This window comes from Pongo pygmaeus, chromosome X (genome assembly GCF_028885625.2).
Source record: "Pongo pygmaeus isolate AG05252 chromosome X, NHGRI_mPonPyg2-v2.0_pri, whole genome shotgun sequence".
NCBI classification, from domain to species: Eukaryota; Metazoa; Chordata; class Mammalia; order Primates; family Hominidae; genus Pongo; species Pongo pygmaeus.
Genome location: NC_072396.2, coordinates 118,220,099 through 118,239,541, shown reverse-complemented (window position 1 = coordinate 118,239,541; position 19,443 = coordinate 118,220,099). Strand labels below are relative to the sequence as shown.

General features: G+C 40.4%; 1 long non-coding RNA gene across 1 annotated transcript in view; it reads left to right on the top strand.

Moving 5' to 3' along the window:
- Nucleotides 1-333: 333 nt before the first annotated feature.
- LOC134739066 (uncharacterized) overlaps nucleotides 334-19,443 on the top strand; it is a 387,779-nt gene continuing 368,669 nt past the window's right edge. The window contains exon 1 of the long non-coding RNA XR_010125519.1: nucleotides 334-551. This is a non-coding gene — a long non-coding RNA (uncharacterized LOC134739066). The remainder of the gene's footprint in view (nucleotides 552-19,443) is intronic.

The following is a 19,443-nucleotide window of genomic DNA, read 5'->3' as shown; positions in this document are numbered from 1 at the left end:
AAATACTATTTTATATTTGACAGTGCTTCTTGTATAATTTTAACATGCCAAATAAGCCAAGTATGTCTCTCTTGGCCTTCTGAAAAGTTAGTTTTAGGCCAAGAGACTGAATTTAGAATTTGATTTTTAGAAAGTTTGTCAAATATCAAAGGTTCAAAACACTCCATACCACAAAATGGAATTACAGGTCACTCACTGTGATGGTTAATACTGAGTGTCAACTTGATTGGATTGAAGGATACAAAGTAATGATCCTGGGTGTGTCTGTGAGGGTGTGGCCAAAAGAGATTAACATTTGAGTCAGTGTGCTAGGGAAGGTAGATCCACCCTTAATCTTGTGGGCACAATCTAATCCGCTGCCAGTGAATATGAAGCAGGCAGAAAAACGTGAAAAGGAGAGACTGGCCTAGGCTCCCAGCCTACATCTTTCTCCCGTGCTGGATCCTTCCTGCCCTCGAACATCAGATTCCAGGTTCTTCAGTTTTGGGACTTGGACTGGCTCTCCTTGCTCCTCAGCTTGCAGACAGCCTATTGTGGGACCTTGTGATCATGTAAGTTAATACTTAATAAACTCCCCTTTATATGTGTGTATATATATATATATATATATATATATATATATATATATATATAGAAGAACAAATCAACATTGCAAGAAAACCCTGTTATTTTGGCACTGAGGTCTAGATTCTGGCCCTGCATTAGTGTGGATTTTTATTTTAATGTTTAATTTATAGACAAAAAAATCCCCTTTAAAGTTTAGCCAACTTGTTTATAAACAGAATTGTTTTTACAAGATTGATTTTCCTCAAAATTTTTACAACTTGCTGAAACCTTCAGTTGTGTCCTTTCTTTTTGCTTAAGACAATCTTTAAAAATGTCTAAACTAGACAAATTTCTCTTTAATAAAAACCACATTCCCATTTTTTTAATAATCACCTTTTACCAAAAACACACCTTAGTTTTCTTATACACTTTGTGTGTACCTAGTAGTTTTAATTACATTCATTAATTATAATGTTAACTCTTAGTAACTCTTAGTGAAAAACCTAGGAGGTAAACAATTTTAATATGTACCAGGTATGGAGCCAAGGGCGAAGGAAAATGCCTGGAGTTAGGCTTTGTCAGATCCTAAAGGCTCAAATCAAAGGACAAAAATTTTTAGACAGGCAAGTGTCAGAAACAAAGATTTTTATCTGAAGAGGTGGGTTGCCCCTCCACACCTGTGGGCCTTTCTCATTAGGTGGAACCAGAGACTTGGAAAAGAAAGAGACACAGACAAAGTATATAGGGAGAAAAAGGGGCCCAGGGGACCGGCGTTCAGCATATGGAGGATCCACGCCGGCACCGGCCTCTGAGTTCCCTTAGTATTTATAAATACTAAGTTCCCTTAGTATTTATTGATCATTATCGGGATCAATTTCCCGGAGAGGGGGATGTGGCAGGATAATAGGATAATAGTGGAGAGAAGGTCAGAAGGTAAACACGTGAACAAATGTCTCTGCATCATAAACAAGGTAAAGAAAAAAAGTGCTGTGCTTTTGATATGCATATACATAAAGATCTCAATGCCTTAAAGAGCAGTATTGCTGTCAGCTTGTCCCACCTCCAGCCCTAAGGCGGTTTTCCCCTATCTCAGTAGATGGAATATACAATGGGCTTTACACCCAGACATTCCATTGCCCAGGGACGAGCAGGAGACAGATGCCTTCCTCTTATCTCAACTGCAAAGAGGCGTTCCTTCCTCTTTTACTAATCTTCCTCAGCACAGACCCTTTATGAGTGTCGGGCTGGGGGACGGTCAGGTCTTTCTCTTCCTAAGAGGCCCTATTTCAGACTATCACATGGGGAGAAACCTTGGACAATACCTGGCTTTCCTAGGCAGAGGTCCCTGCGGCCTTCCGCAGTGTTTTGTGTCTCTGGGTACTTGAGATTAGGGAGTGGTGATGACTCTTAACAAGCATGCTGCCTTCAAGCATTTGTTTAACAAAGCACACCCTGCACAGCCCTTAATCGATTTAACCCTGAGTTGACACAGCACATGTTTCAGGGAGCACAGGGTTGGGGGTAGGGTTACAGATTAACAGCATCTCAAGGCAGAAGAATTTTTCTTAGTACAGAACAAAATGGAGTCTCCTGTGTCTACTTCTTTCTACACAGACGCAGTAATAATCTGATCTCTCTTTCTTTTCCCCACGTTTATCTTAAAACATCTAGCAGAAACAGTGACTAATTCAGATCAAATGTCTAAATTTTAAATGCATTTCTATGCTATTTTACCAATAATTTAAAAACTGTCTTTATTTACCAGAGATTACTAAAATCATGTGAACTTGAAAGGCATTTGGGCTTATTTATTTAATTTACGAGTAAGTCAATTTGATACCCATGTAGACAGTACACAGAAAGACATATACCCATGTACACATAAAGATACAGAGCACTACAAAGACTTTATAGTTTTGATTGTAAAATTTTAGCCATGAAACAGATAAACTCACTAGTTTAAAAGGAAAGTTGGGTTAAATTGTGAAAAGGTTAAAGTTTATTTGTTTTACATGGCCATGGTAGACACCCTTACTGAGTTTTGGAGAAAAGAGGGTAGCAAATTTACATTTCAAAGTACAGGGAGAGAAAGAGAGAGAGTGTGTGTTTGGGTGTGTTAGAGCAAGATTAAGAATAGATGCCAGGGCAACACAAAATCATAGAAATTTACCATAAGATTTTATAAGGTGACCAATTCATTTAGATAGGTTGTTTTTGTTTGTGTTTGTGTTTTTGTTTTTTTTTTGAGATGAAGTCTTGCTCTGTCGCCCAGGCTGGAGTGCAATGGCATGATTTCGGCACACTGCATCCTCCACCTCCCTGGTTCAAGCGATTCTCAGCCTCCCAAGTAGCTTGGATTAGAGGTGTGTACCACCACGCCTGGCTAATTTTTTGTATTTTTAGTAGAGATGGGGTTTCACCATGTTGGCCCCACTGGTCTCGGACTCCTGACTTCAAGTGATCTACCTGCCTCAACCTCCCAAAGTGCTGGGATTACAGGCGTGAGCCGCTGAGCCTGGCCTAGATAGGTAGTTTTAAATTTAGTCTGTATCTTTTAACTGGACCACTGAGCTCAGGGTGGAGCCTGCACTGAATCCTGGGTACCCAAAAAGGGAGAAATGGCATGGAACCAAGCCATTTAGTGCTTTCTTTTATAGACATTTTTCTAAGAGTTTAAACTGCATCCTTTCTTATCTTAAACATGCAAAGAGTAGCTCCTGTAGTAATGACTACTTCCTGTAAGCAACTGCCATTAGCCATCTCTGAAAGTGTATTTCTTACTTAGCTATTACACACACCAAAGTAAAAAATTTTCTCATAATGCAAAATAATTTTTTTGGTACTCCTCCAAAAGGCAAAGTATTAGGTAATATAACACAAAAGAGAGTAGAATTTTTAGACCTAAGTGGAATCTGTCTGCCTAAAACTTGTGGGGTTCCTTGAGGAAAACAGATTCCTTTCAGAGGAGTTGTTAGTGTCTGTGATTTCTCAGGGGATCCCAGGCTATCATAAATTCCTTTTTTTTTGTTAGGTCTCACATGTGGCATAGACAGCGGCAAGAGGGAGAAGGGACAGTCAGACGTAAATGGAGAAACAGAAGTCAGTTGACTGAGAAGAAAAAACTTTTTCTCAAAACAACAACAACAACCACAAAATCCTAGAAGAGAAAAAGCATTCAGGTCTTTATACACACACACTCACACACAAAGGTCATTTTATGTATATATACATACACACATATACACACATATGTAAACATACATACATACCACACACATACACACACACGTCATTATATATATACACACCCACACACGTATATACACACATATATAAACACATATACACCACACACACACACACACACGCACACACACATAGCTTGGAAATCGGCTTTTAATTAAGCTGACTTTTAACCATGGAGTTCTAAAAAAATTCTTTCCAATCTCTCACTATCATATTTTAGCTGGAACAGTTGATATTTCAAAAGTCACACAAATATCAAACCAGAAAAGATTCATTCTCTGAGCCAGGAGTTGAACCCAGATTGCCACAGTGAAAGGGCAGAGTCTCAGCTACTAAAATACAGTGTGGGGCAGTCACCATTGCCCTTCTGGAGCAGGCAGTTTTGAACTTACATAGGATTTTAACTACTTCAGAGAATTTTAAAGGCTAGCCATGACACTATTGTGTATCTTTTTAAAAATTTAAACTTTTTTTCCAATTGTTTAGAATAAGTCATCTCTAAAATCTTTTTTGTTTTTCTATCTTTTGGCCCTTGACGATTAGAATTCTCAATTGTAGGCTTTATTCCAATAGCAACTCAATCCAAAACCTCTTTAATGTAGAGGAGGCAGCTCCCTGATCCCCAAAAATTTACTCTCAGAAATAGACTTAACATAGACAAAAGACAATGAAAGCGTCATAGGGATAAGACTTTTTTTAAGACAAAACTCCTCTAAGAGCTTGACACACTTGGTACAAACAGTGTGTTGCTTAAAATATGCGTGTTGGACTCCCAGTCTTTCGGACTGTCCACTTGACCGCAAAAATTCATGCCCTCTGGGTAGAGACTATGAAAGAATATGCCACTTAGTCACAAAATCAAGCTCTCAAGGACATAAAACAAGACAAGAGGGAAACCTTACCCAGTTTTTCTTTCAGGGACCAACAGCAAAGTTTATCTTAACAGACATCTATATAGCCAGAAGTGCAAGCTCACCAGTGTGCAGGGCCGGCTCAAACAGCAGGCTTTACGGACACTAGGCCCATATTCTATCCTATGGTACTCTTCTTTATGACAGAATGACATGGAAAGACAATGACAAAAGAAAATGACCGCCCCAAAAAAGTTATTTCTGAGAGGAAAAGTGGCCAAACAATATGAATATTCACCAGGCACGGTGGCTCACACCTGTAATCCCAGCACTTTGGGACACCAAGGTGGGTGGATCACCTGAGGTCAGTAGTTCAAGACCATCCTGGCCAACATGGTGAAACCCTGTCTCTACTAAAAATAAAAAAATTAGCTGGGCATGGTGGTGCGTACCTGTAATCCCAGCTACTCTGGAGGCTGAGGCAGGAGAATCGCTTGAACCAGGGAGTCGGAGGTTGCAGCGAGCCGAGATTGCACTGCACTCCAGCCTAGAGACAGAGCGAGAGTCTGTCTCAAAAAAAAAAAAAAAAGAATATTCATACCACAAATACCAAAAATACACCAGAGTAGCTACAAGGCAAGACTAGTCAAACAGACCCTTTTATCCCATTAATCAAAACCTTGCAGATTAAACAAACAGTGATTTTTATCATCTGCTCCACTAGAACATACAGAAAGAAAGGCCAGAAGCCTGGCTGGTTAGAAATTTTTACCCCTTTGCTGGACGATTGGGTTCCTGGTTTCTCTTCACTGTAGCCTCCAAAACAGAAGAGCAGCTTTGGTCATTCTGCTTACAGCACCATACTGTGGGGGCCATAGGCTCTTGGCCTTCTAAAGATTCCCTTAAAAATCACTGACATGAGGCAGATTGATTAATAGGAGAAAAGGTACACAGATTTCTTTAACATGCCTACAGGGGAGCCTTCAGAATGAAGACCTAGTTTCCAAATTCATTCTGAAATCACAGAAAGAATGCTGACTCAGGGTATGTCCAAAGTAAACAAACAAACAAAAACTAGGTTTTCTTACCAAAACACCAGGGGTTCAGTCTAGGTCCTGCTGCTCATTGCGCAGAAGGCCAATCACTGAGACAATGCATATTGACAAGGAAGAAGGCTTTAATCAGGTAGGGCATCTGAAGAGATGGGAGATCAGTCTCAAATCCATCTCTTCGACCAACTAAAACTAGGGGTTTGTATCGCAAACCCCTAGCAGGGAAGAAATGTAACCATTTGTGGAAAAACAAGAACTAAGGAAGGTGATATGGTTTGGCTGTGTCCCCACCCAAATCTCAACTTGAATTGTATCTCCTAGAATTCCTACATGTTGTGGGAGGGACCCAGGGGGACGTAATTGAATCACTGGGGCTGGTATTTCCTGTGCTATTCTTATGATAGTGAGTAAGTCCCACAAGATCGGATGTGTTTATCAGGGGTTTCCACTTTTGCTTCCTCCTTATTTTTTTCTTGCCACCACCATATAAAAAGTGCCTTTTGCCTCCTGCTATGATTCAGAGGCCTCCCCAGCCATGTGGAACTGTAAGTCCAGTTAAACCTCTTTTTGTTCCCAGTTTCAGGTATGTCTTTATCAGCAGCATGAAAACTGACTAATACAGAGGGGGTAAGGAAGAGGAGTTGGTCAATAAGAAGCATGTGGAAGTTAGGAAAACAGGAATTGGAGTGTGGGGGCTAAGGAAGCAATCATGACAAATGACGGGTCTGATATCTCATTGTCTGGATTCATAATCTGCTGAGTTTCAGTTCTTTGATAGTTTTTGAGAGGCCTGAGGGTTGTTTTCTAAGGAAGGAACTCAAATAAAACAAATGTAAGTTTCAAGCTTTAAGACCAGAATAATCAATTTCTATGTGTATCCAGAAAACTGTCTTTGGGACTATTGCATCAGTTTCAGTCTCTTCTTTCCATTTATAAATTCTTCAGTCATGGAGAATCTGATCGTTGATCTTTCTGGCTGCTTTATGCTGAGGAGGGGCATCATGGGATAATGGTGAGGACAACACAGATAACCCAGATTTTAAAATACCAAAGAATATGGAGTGGGTCCCCTGGGGAATAAAAGAGAATAATCCTGAAAACCACATGTTCCCTTTATGATTTCTTATCTAGGGCCTTTACCTGAGCTTTGAATATTAACTTAAGTTTCTCTGAGGGTTCACAAGACCATGACTGTTTCCCCTGGAGACATCCCAGAGGGACTGGTTTTACTTGAGTATGGTGAATCCAAGGCTTAACATCTGCTAACTTGACAGATGAGTGGGGTGGTCAACAACACCTCAAAAGGGCAGACCCATTGTGCTTGCAGTTGGTTTTCAGCTTGATGGGATTTCTAGGTCTTCATCAAGACTTACCTCCTGGTTTCAGAGTGGAAACGCACATCTGTAGGGAACTGGAGCCTGCTGGAAGCAAACTCAGAGAGACTAGTGAACATATTTCCTAAATGTTTTATATATTATCTAGTTTATTTTTCAAAGATGAAAAAATTCTCAAGTGTCAGGGAGACTGGGGGTCAGAGAAATGGTCTCTCAAACATTTCAAAGGAGGTAAGAGCCAACCTACTTCTAGGGCTACCCGTATCTTCAGCAGGGCAAGGGGCATGACCTTTTCCCCAGTAAGACTGAACTCTTAGCAAATTTTAGGAAGACATTTCTTTAATTTCCTATTAATTCTTTCAGTCTTTCCAGAAGATTGGGGTCTTTAAGATGAATGCAGAATCCAATCAGCACTTACTAAGCATTGATACTTCCTGGGTTACTTGGGCTATAAAGTAGCTCCACTGTCACTTTGGAGAGTTTATGCGAGTCCATATTGAGGAATTATTTTCTACATTAGAAACTTTACAATTTTGATAGCTTCCTCGTCTTAATGGAGTAAACCTCAACCCAGCTTGTAAAAGTATCAACAAAAACCAACAAATATCAAAAATTTCCAGAGGCCTGAGCCATTATAATGAAATTCAATTGCGAGTCTTCTCCAGGGAAAGTTCCTCTCCACAGAGTTCCTTGCTTAAAGGGGGTTTTTATGCCTTCTGGGGGCTTTGAATTATTTTTCAAGCAAGTAAAACAACTTTGGATTACAGTTTATATTGTTCATTGCAAGTTAGGCCTAATAAGATAAGAAAGTATCCAGCATAGAATAGTCTACCACCCATAATGAGTCCTTTGATGGATTTGCTCAGGGATTGGTCTAATAAAAGTTCCTGGAAGGAGAATTATTCCTTCATTATTTGTAAGCCATTTATGGTCAACATATTTAGAAAACCCCATTCCTCAGCTCTTTTAAGATCAGCTTCTGAATATCTGTGGTGATAGGTCTCCAGACAGAGTAGGAATGAGAACCAGCTGGGTAGTGGGCCTCTGGGTGCCTTTTCCACCTCTAGGTTAGCGTTAATATTTTCCTGTGGAACATTGGTGCCTGCCTTGTGGTATCCTTGGCAGTGAACAATTGCTGTTTCTTTGGGCATTTTTATGGCCTCTAATAATTCAAGAATTGGAGGACCATGCTTTATTTCTTTGTTATTGGAAGCACAGAGCCCCCTTTCTTTGCAAATTACCCCATAAGCATTAAGAAAGTATATTTAGAGTCAGTGTAAACACTCTTTCCCTCACCCAGATGTACAGCTCTAGTCAAAGCAATGAACTCGGCCTTTTGGGCAGATGTCCCTGGGGGTATGGCACATGCCTTGATTACCTGCTGGGTAGTAACTACAGCATACCTGACCTCTCTGACTCCTTGTTCCATGAAACTGCTTCCATCAGTGAAGAATTCTTTGTCACATTCCATCCATGGCAAATCTGTAAGGTCTGGTCTGCTGGAATACACTTGATCTATTATTTGGATGCAGTCATGAACAGGAGGCTGGATATTCCTTGGGAGCAGGATGGCAGGATTCAGAGTAGAAACAGCCATAAGAGTTACATTTGGGTTATCTAGAAGCATGGCTTGGTACTTTCCCAGTTGGCCTGCCATCAACCATTAGCCCACTTTCTTCTGGAGTACAGTAACACATAATGCATAGTATTCACTGTCATGGGATGCCCCAAGGTGAACTTTTCAGCTTCCTGCAATATATCACAGGTGGCAGCCACCACACTGAGGCAAGTGGGCCAGCCCTTAGCTACCATGTCAAGCTTTTTTGAAAAAAAAGATCACAGGGTGCTTCAAGGTCCCAAGGTCTTGAGTTAATACTTCAAGTCTAATTCCCTGTCTTTCTTGAACAAAAAATAATCAAAAGGTTTGCATAGGTCAGGAAGACCCAGGGCAGGGACTATCGTCAATTTCTCTTTGATGGTTAAAAAGGCTTTTTAACATTTCCGACTCCTAGTAAGGGGCTCCTTATCTTCTTTTAAAGCCTCAAAGAGAGGTCTGGCTCTTAACTTGAGTTTAGGGATTTAAATTTGACAAAATCCGGGAGCCCCATAGTTGTTTGTGAGTAGTGGGAACTGCCACCCTAATCTAATCTGAGAAAAGATTGTGAGCCCCTTGGAATAGTTCGAATCCCAGGTACAGGGGGAAGAAATATATATGCTTTTTTCCTTGAAGCTTTGGGCACATTATCTGCCAGGAAATTTAAAACTTTAAAGGCATAGAGAAGGAAGTCTCTCTCTGTTTCACTGGCTATAAAGATATCATCTGTATTTGCAAAATAAGGCTGGGTGCATTGCATCACACCTGTAATTCCAGCACTCTGGGAGGCCAAGGCAGGAGAATCGCTGGAGCCAAGGAGTTTGAGACCAACTTGGGCAACATAGTGAGACCCTGTCTCAATAACAAAAATTAATAACAAATAATACATATGGCAAAATAGTTCCTTTATTGCAGGTTGTTTCCCTCGAGTCTTTGGCTAAGATTTCTCCAAAAATATTGGGGAATTTTTTAAACCCCTGGGGAAGCACAGTCCAACAATGCTGACACATTTAGCTTGAGACTCCAAATCTTTCCACTCAAAAGCAAACAATTCCTGGGAGTCAGGGGCCAGGAAGATGCAAAAGAAAGCATCTTTAAGTCTATTACTGAGAAGCAGGCAAAATTCCCAGAGAAGGTGATAAGAAGAGTGTAAACGTTGGTTACTATGGGATGACTGTCTTCTACTATTTGATTTATTGCTCTTAGATCTTGGACAAAATGGTATTCTTGGACGCCAGGCTTCTGAACCAGAAAGATAGGGCTATTGTAAGGGGAACAACAGGGTCAGAGAAGCCCATAATCTAGGAAAGCTGTGACAAAGATTGGAGCCCCCTTCAAGCCTGGAGTTTTAGACGATACTGTTTAATTGGGGTGGGGGAATATAATTTCTGGTTTCAACTTAATGTGGATTGGTGCCATATGATCCTGTCCAGGACACACAGTGGCCTATACTTCATGGTTTACCTTCTTGAGGACTTCAGAGGGCAGAGCCTGAAGAACAGTCAAAGATGCAATTAAGGCCATTTGCAAAAGGCATGCATGTTCTGGACTTGCTCATTCTGGAAAGTCATTCTGAAATGTCACCTGGGCCTGTAGCTTGGAAAGAAGATCACAACCTAGTAATGGGAGAGGATATTCTGGCATATAGAGAAAACTGTGGACCAAAGAAAACTTTCCTATTATACATTCTAGAGGCTGAATAAAATATTTTTGGGATGATTTCCCAGACACTCCAGTGACTATCAGAGATTCCCTTCCAAGTTTAGCCAATTTAAGATTTAAAACTGAGTAGATTGCTCGAGTGTTGATCAGAAATATCAACCAATTTATCACCTACTTTAGCAGCTACCTTAGGTTCCTGATGGGTGATACTAATCACAGAAAGAGCCTTAAGGTCCTGTCATGCCAGGTCAGAGCCATTGAATCTAAATATTTGCAATTCTGGGTCTTGGCTCCCCATTCTATTCAGGTTGGGGCAACATTTTTTCCAGCGTCCCTCTTGTCTGTAGTATGCATGTATTAGTCCGTTCTCACATTGCTATAAAGAACTTGAGACTGGGTAATTTATGAAGAAAAGAGGTTTAATTGACTCACAGTTCCACAGGCTTCACAGGAAGCATGATGGGAGGCCTCAGGAAACTCACAATCATGGTGGTAAGTAGTGGGGAAGCAAGCATGTCTTACCATGGTGAAGCAGGAGAGAGAGAAAATGAGAAGAGGTGTCACACACTTTTAAACCATCAGCTCTAGTGAGAACTCACTCACTATCATTAGAACAGTAAGGGGGAGATCTACCCCCATGATCCAATCACCTCCCATCAGGCCCCTTCTCCAATTCGACATGAAATTTGTGTGGGGACACAAATCCAAACCATATCAATGCACATTGTTTTGTTTTGTTTTGTTTTTTCCTAAGGGAGAACTTTCTAAGGATTTTCTCCCTTGTGGCCTTTGCCCTTTCTGAGGAGGACCTTTTGCACTCTTAGCTAAGGCTGCTGCTAGGAACTTAGCCTGCTATTTCATCTCCTGCAGTTTCATTTCTGCTTCAACTTAGAAAGACTTTGTATGCCACATCAATCAAATGAGATACTGGCAATGTTAGATTGCCCTCTAAATTTTGCAATTCATATTGAATGTTGGGCATCCTCTGCCCTATAAAAGTCATATTAATTAACCTGGAATTCTCAGGACTGTCTGGATATATATCTGTATATTTCTGATAAGCCTCCAAAATCCTTTCCAAAAATGCTAATGGGTTCTCATTCACTCCTTGTCTAATTTCCTGAATCTTGTTTAAGCTTTTGGTTTTGTGGACCCCCTTTCTGAGCCCCACCAGAACAATCCCCAAAATATTAGATCTCACTTTCATCGCAATCATTTGGATTCCATTTGGGGTCATGGAGAGGCATTGCCATATTGGCATCAGTCCTCACTTGGTTATTAGGATCTTCTGCATGCAGCCGGTCAGCCTCCTCCCAAGCCTTTTCTAGTACTCTGATGTTCTTCAGATTTCAACAAGACTCTAAGGAGGCTCTGAGCATCAGCCCATGTAGGGTGATGAGTAGTGAAAATAGACTCAAAAAGGCAAGTTATACTTTTTGGGTCATCCCTGTAAGCTGGGTTGTTCTGCTTCCAATTATATTATATAAGTCAGACATAGTGAATGGGCAGCATATCCACATCATTCCAGCAGGCTGTTCTTCTTCAGTTAAACTCCAAATAGGGATCTGCCTTAGAAGAAATGTTCCTGCAAGGAGTAGTGGTGAACCTTGGCTAAATTGTGTTCCTTGACAGGTATGAGAGGGTGAGACCATTCCTCTGGAGTTCTCAGACATCTTCTTGATGAAATGAGAGAACAAAAGATAAAGGGGGGGAGGATCCGGTGGAACTAGGGTAGGGGTCCCAGGTTCATGATGAAGAGGACTAGCAAAAATCAGGAAAGGGTTTTTCAGAGGTTCAGAAGTCTCAGGGGTTGAAGCTGTTGGAGAGGCAGAAGCTGACTCCAGGGCAGCTGGCAGAGGTCGGAGATGGTGGGATTGGGGTTTCAGAAGTTATAGCAGCTCAGGCTTCCTCATCTAAGAGAGAGTTTTCTTCTGCTGGTAAATATGATAACCTTAATGCAAAGTGCAGACTCACCACTTTTCTTAAAAGTCTCTGTCCATTGCATCAAAATTTTACATTTAACTTGATTAGGTTTGCTCTGATAAAGAAACATAAAAGCCTGGACACAAGGAATTTCATCCCTCTTTCCCATTCAACAGCAAAATTAATCTAGTTTTAAGATCACATTAAAATATAAAGACCCATTGAGGAACCATACTTCTCCAGATTACAAAGAATATAGGGGCCAAACTGTACTACCAAAAATATCATTTTATTTTGTTCCATTGGATTATAACTATATTCAGACCAATTTTGAAGAATGCACCAGAGTGGGCTGCATTCTGGGATTGAATTTTAACTTCCCATGACTATATCAACACGCACACACACACACAGAGGGACAGAGAGAGAGAGAGACAGAGACATGCACACACTTATCAAAATACAATCTAGGTACTCAAATATAATCTAACTACTGCAGTAGCAACTAAGAAGCTGCAAGAGTGTTCAACCTGAAACAGTCGAGGTACTTTATCCTCCCTCAGCTGGTTGGCTTTTTCAACCTGGAAATGGAAATTCCTTCAGAAGTCCTCAAATTGAGCGGAGCACATCCCATGTCTGGTAGGCACAAAAGACACTCACCCATTTAGACACAGATGTCGAATTTCAAAGGCTGTTTTTCCTAGAAATCAGGAAAATGGTTGGGATTTGAAGTGGCAGGGCCAAAGAGAGAGAGAGACCAAACCCCACCTCTGGCCAAAAATGGGTAGGCAGCTGCTTAGGAACTCTCTTGGCCTGTGACAGCTGAGCCACAAGCAATGTGTTTTTGATCAGGGAACGAAAATCTGTTACTGAAACACCAGAGGTTCGGTCTAGATCCTGCTGCTTGCTGCACAGAAGGCCATTCACTAAGGCAACGAATGTTTCCAAGGAAGAAGGCTTTAATCAAGTGCTGTAGCTGAGGAGATGGGAGATCAGTCTTCAATCAATCTCCCTGACTAAAATTAAGGGTTTATATAGCAAGGAAGAAATGTAACTATATATGTGCAAAAATAGGAACTAGGGAGGGGTAAACTGAGAGGAGTTGGTCAACAAGAAGCAGGTCTTCTTGGTTTCTTGGTTAGGAAAACAGGAATTAATGAGGAGTAAGGAAGCAGTCATGACAGATGAGGGGTCTGTCATCTCATTGTCTAAATGCAATGATCTGGTAAGTTTCAGTTCTTTGATACTTTTTGAGAGGTCTGAGGGTCTTTTCCTGAGAAAGGAACTGAGATAAAACAAATGTAAGATTCAAGCTTTAAGACCCGAGGGTTTGGGGGATAGCCAATTCAAAGGCCTTGATCTCCTTAATTTGGAACTCTCCTTCAGATTTGACCTAGTCAAGAGGTGTGTCTTGTGGACCTACATTCTCAGGGCCATTATCCCATGAGCCAGTTTGGTCGCATTGTATTATGGCCCCCTGACACAACGCATCAGAGGTTCAAAGTGTGGAGGGGGTTGGTAGCTTATGTGTACCTACCAGCTGAAATTAGACCATAAGTATGTTTTTCAGAGGGGCAACCTAGTCAGAGCTGCTGTGCATCACTGGGAGCATTCCTCCCAGATACCCGCATGTGATTCTCAGTAACCTGGGAATGCCCTGAAAGGCTGAGGGGAGCAAGGGCTTTTTCTCTTTGGGTGGAAATTCCACACTCATACACTAGAGGAGTTTAGAGTTGGTCAAATCCAATGGGAGAAGAGACCAAAACAACAGCAAAAACAACCAAAAAAAAAAAAAAAAAATCAAGTAAGCAATTGCAAGATTTATACAATGAATGAGCACTCTAATTGGAAGAAGTTAAGACCAGCTGGTTGTCAACCTTATATTTTAATCATTAAAGAGAATTTTTAAGGTAAAATCCCAACTCAGCTATTTACCTAGGAGTGGGGCCCAGGCTGCAGATTGCTCTCTACCATTTTAGAAGCAGGAAAAAAGCACTTTCCTTGTTGGAAGTGAGCAGAACTCCAGGAAGTAGTTAGCTGCTCCCCATCATCATGAAAGCAGGAAAAACTTGCCTCTCTTGTGGGAAGAAAGCAGAACTCCATAAATGAGCTGTACAGCAAAATAAGCCTAAATCTCACCCAAAATTTGGGAGACCAGGTGTTCTCCGGAGCTGGGTAGCTTCCAGACCTCAGCAAATTGCCTTATTGGTTTGAGTGATAAAGATAGCCCAACCAGTACCAGGCACGGATAGGAGATTTGCCACAGGTTAAGGGCCACCTCCATTCAGAATTCCTCCTGTAGTTGCCAATTTGTAAACCCAAAAGTATCTGAAACAGGTTTCAATCAATTTCAAGGTTTATTTTGCCAAGGTTGAGGATGGGCTCAGGGAAAAGAAACACAAAACCCACAGGGACATCTGTGATTTGTGCTTTTTATTTCAAAGGGGGCTTGGGGACTCCAGTATTTCAAGGGGAAAGAGTGGGCAGTTGGAGAACCAAGAAAGAAACAAAATGTTGGGGTAGGGTAGATAAAGAGGCAAGTGGTTCCATTCTTTTGAGGCTTTCATCAGTGTTCACTGGATCTACATTTTATATATAAAAGGAGGGGATAGAAGAACAGTCAATTATGCATTGGCCTGTGCTCAGTGAATCTGCATTAATACGCATTTGTCTCAGTTGGGTAGAGTATGGCTTCTGGTCTTGCCTTTATTTAATTTATTTATTTTTATTTTATTTTATTTATTTATTTATTTATTTATTTATTTATTTTGAGATGGAGTCTCGCTCTGTCACCCAGGCTGGAGTGCAGTGGTGCGATCTCAGCTCACTGCAACCTTCGCCTCCCAGGTTCAAGTGATTCTCCTGCCTCAGCCTCCCAAGTAGCTGGGATCACAGGGGCGTACCACCACGCCTAGCTAATTTTTGTATTTTCAGTAGAGACGGGGTTTCACAATGTTGGCCAGGCTGGTGTCAAATGGCAGCACATATACTAAAATCTGTTCTTGTCTTTATCTGTGATGGTGGCAGCACATATACTAAAATCTGCTCCTATCTTTATCCATGATGGTCTTGTCTTTGTCCCGTACCTGTGAAGATAAGCTGTTAATTACCTTGTCAGCATGAAATTCAACAGAACTGTTTTAGGGTAAATATCTTGGGACCTATGAGGAATTTCCTCGTGAGCAAATTGTGAGGGAGGCTTCCTGGGGAAGTATGTGGCCTTTAATTTTTGTAGGAATAAAAATGGTAGACAATTTTCTATGACTCAGTTCCCAAGCTTTACTTTTCCCTTTGGCTTAGTGTGTTTGGGGGTCCCAAGATTTTATTTTCCTTTCATAATCCCAAATTCATATATTGAACTCCTAACCCCTATACGGGGGAAGGAAAACATTCCCTTCACTCTCTGAAGGTTCACTGAAATATCAACTGACAAAAGGCAGATTGGCCAGGTACAGTGGGCATGCTTATAGTCCCAGCTACTCCAGAGACGAAGGCAGGAGAATCACTTGTGTCCAGTAACAGGCTGTAGTGCACTGTGCTGATAGAGTGTCTACACTGTTTGCCATCAATATCATAATTGCCAGGGAGTAGGGGACCATCAAGTCACCTAGGGAGGGATGAACTGGCCCAGGTTGTAAGTGGAGCAGATGAAAACTCCCTTGCTAATCAGTGGTGAGATGGTACCCGTGAATAGCCACTGTAATTGAGCCTGGGGAACACAGTGAGACCGTGTCTTTATTAATAAAATTTTTAGAAAGGCATATTAATAGGAAGGAAGGCATACAAATTTATCAACATGTACATGGAAGAATCACAAAGTAATTACACCAACTCTGCAACGGGATACAGAAGCTTAAACACCGTCCTGAGGTTAGAGAAAAAAATAGGGGCTCAGAACAGTTATGTTGGTAAATCAGGTGATAGTGGCAAGACAGGTTATGGGAAGGGGAGAAGAGGCCTGGCTAGCAAAGGTGGTCTTGTTATGTAGATGAAACCTCACTGTTAGCAGCCCTCAGGGAGAATACATTTTACATGTTTTTTTCAGACCTTTAAAAGTGTCAGGATCTCAGTTAATCTATCCTAGATCCAGACAAAGAAAGGTCTGCCTGCATCAATGCGGAAATGCAACTAGACTTAAACGCTAAATGGTCACACTTGTTCCATCTTAGACCTAACTTCTAATTCAATAATAGAGTCCTTTCCATAGGCAAGTAGTAAATTTATACAAAGGCCATCCATAGCTTTTAAGATGGAGCTACAAAGTAGATACTTACATGATACAATTGTTTTTTAAGAGTCTAACCTTGGTTCAGCTCTGAAATCCTCATGTTTGTTCTTAAGCGTGAAGTGAGCCATAATGCAGCACTCATAAAGAATTCTGACATGTTGCAATGGATTTCATCTTGAGGAATGCAACTGTGAAAAAAGTGGATCATCATCATAAGATATTGCCTATTATGACTAGAGTGCAATTCCATTTCTGTTTCTTAAAGGGGACCATATTAAAATTTTGAGTGTGACAAGTCTTTGTTACGTGGGACTTTTTGGTATCTCTGACTAATAGTCACTAGTTGCTAATATGGTATCCCAGTCATTGGACAATGAAAAATATCACCCAGATGGGCAGGATAATACTCTTCTTTGAAAATTACTGTTGCAGCAATAGCCAAGAGTAATGGTATTTAAACGGCATTGTTTTCATGGGTAACTACTAAAAATCATAGAAAAATATATATAGTTTAAAACAGTGTACATTTAGTCTGTCAGCCCCCTGGCCACGTAGTAAAGCCCTTCATAAGTAACCAAGAGCTTGAGATTTTTATATCATTGTACCTTTCATGCAGCTGAGAGAGGCATTATGGGTTTAAGTAACTCCCTAAAGATCCTAAGAAGTGTTTCCGTGACACTTGTGCTTTTTACATTTTACCTTTGAATATCCGTCTTAGAGTAATTTAAATGTAATTTGAAGTACAACAATGGCTCTATCAAAGATCATTCTCAGGCCAAGTTTCCTTGGATTAAGCAAGCTTTAATGAATGCTATTTTCTTGTACTCCATTTAACCAGTGGTAAACTTGGAACAGCTCAATAAACTACTGAAAGGGCAAGAGATGCAGAACCTAAGCTGAAAAATCTGTTTGCTACAGGAAAGATAGTGTTTCTTTCATGTTGCTCCAAATGCCAAGGTATTCAGACTCTGGAATAGACAGATTTTTAAAACCCTAATTTTTAAATCTGCAGGCATCACTTGAAAAATGTAATGACCATTCCCACTGCTAATTATTTAGGAAATTAGTATTATAAAATGTGAGATTGGAACACCTCACTCAGAGACCCAAACCTGAGAGTTACTCTTGGGTTACATTCAAAGATACTAAATTGAAATTTCCTTGGAAAAGACACAAACTGAAATAAATCTGAGAATGGCGATCTTTCTAACTTTCTGGGATCCTCCATGTCAGACCCATCTGGTCTGAAGAATGCTGACTGTGTAATAACTGTATTTGTAATATGTATCATTCAGACTTCAGTAGACTATGATAAACATTCTGTAACTGTCTATATCATTTGAAATAGAAGTATCTAGTATGCCACAGGGCCTTGCAATAAAATTAGCCTTGTTGGCTAATATCCAGAGAGGAAGAATAAATGTGTATGCCTACTGTAGGGAGGGAGCGAAATGAGAACTATCACTACCAAAATTCTCATGGAATTATATTTCCCAAAGACATGCTATCTATGGAGGCAGCAAAACTTTTCTGAAAAATAAAAATTAAATGAGGCTATACTTTTGATAAAACAGACAGTTTTGTTTATATCCCCAAATATTCAACTATTGAAATGTTCCCTTCACACTGTGCAAAGATGATTTATTAGAAGAATGTATTACTATATTGTAGAAGACATAATGTTCTGCAGATATGAACAAAAAGTCAAAGCTGTCAAAGGTCCTAATAAAAGTAGCTTTACAAAAACCTCTCCTTCTGAAAAGCAATTGGAACATTGGAAAAAATCATCAAAACAAACCTTTCTAAAACTCTGGAAATTAATCAAAGGCTTGCAACATTCCAAGGAGTATTTCTCCAAGAAAAACAGCTAAACTTCTGTAAGAACTGCAATCTCTGTGATGTGTTAGCTCGCTCTATTACTATTCTTCACTCCCTAGATTTGTGAGAGTCTTGAAATCAACAGCCTCACAACTGTGGTAGTCATGAAAACTTACATTTTAGCAACCACTAGAGGAAGCAGAAACAGGCATGTTCTTCCACAAAACCCATTCCCTGAGAATTGTAACTATTTGAAATGTCTGGAAACTCCCTAAATAGCTCTATTCTCAGGGTTGTCTTTAATGGACCTGAATCAGAGCTCACTCTGTACAAATAAGCCTATACCTAAAAAATTTTCTCACAATAAGTGGTAGTTGTTTAACACTGCAGCTACCTGAAGCAATTAACAAGAGGTTGACTAAAAAAAAGGGAAAACTGGTGAATAAGACATTCATAACAATCTTTGAAAATGTCAACATATTTCTGAGAATCTAGAAGGCCACACAGGTGTGCAAGGCTGTAGGCTCAAGAAAGTCCTCAGAATGCCCTATTTGCTCAAGTCTGACTAATCTTTTTCTTTTCTTTTCTTTTCTTTCTTTCTTTCTTTCTTTTTTTTTGAGACAGAGTTTTGCACAGTTGCCCAGGCTGGAGTGCAGTGGCACAGTCTTGGCTCACTGCAACCTCAGCCTCCTGGGTTCAAGTGATTCTCCTGCCTCAGCCTTCCGAGTATCTGGGATTACAGGTACCCACTACCACACCCAGCTAATTTAAGTCTGACTAATCTTAAGTCTCTGAAGAAGTTGAAAGTAAGGATAACAGAGTTGTTAATTGCAGGAATATTTAAGGCATGTCTAAAAAATATACCAAATCCTTGGCAATGGCTGGGAGAATTACTGGTTCATGGCATTTAAGGACGCCTCTGTCTTGCTAATCACTAACCTAACGAAGGAGACGCTTTAGTGGCTACACATGTCAAAGAAAACAGACTTTACAGTATCAGTCCAAGAAAGTCAGCAAAAAAATGAGGAACAATAACAATATAAACAACAACAACAAAACAGCTAATAGCAAGACCAACAAACCCTGGGTGAAGAAGTTCTGATTTCAAGATTTACAATGTTATATTAAAATGTCAAGTATTTTAAAGAAAAAGTAGACATACAAAGAAACAGGAATGAATGGCCCATAC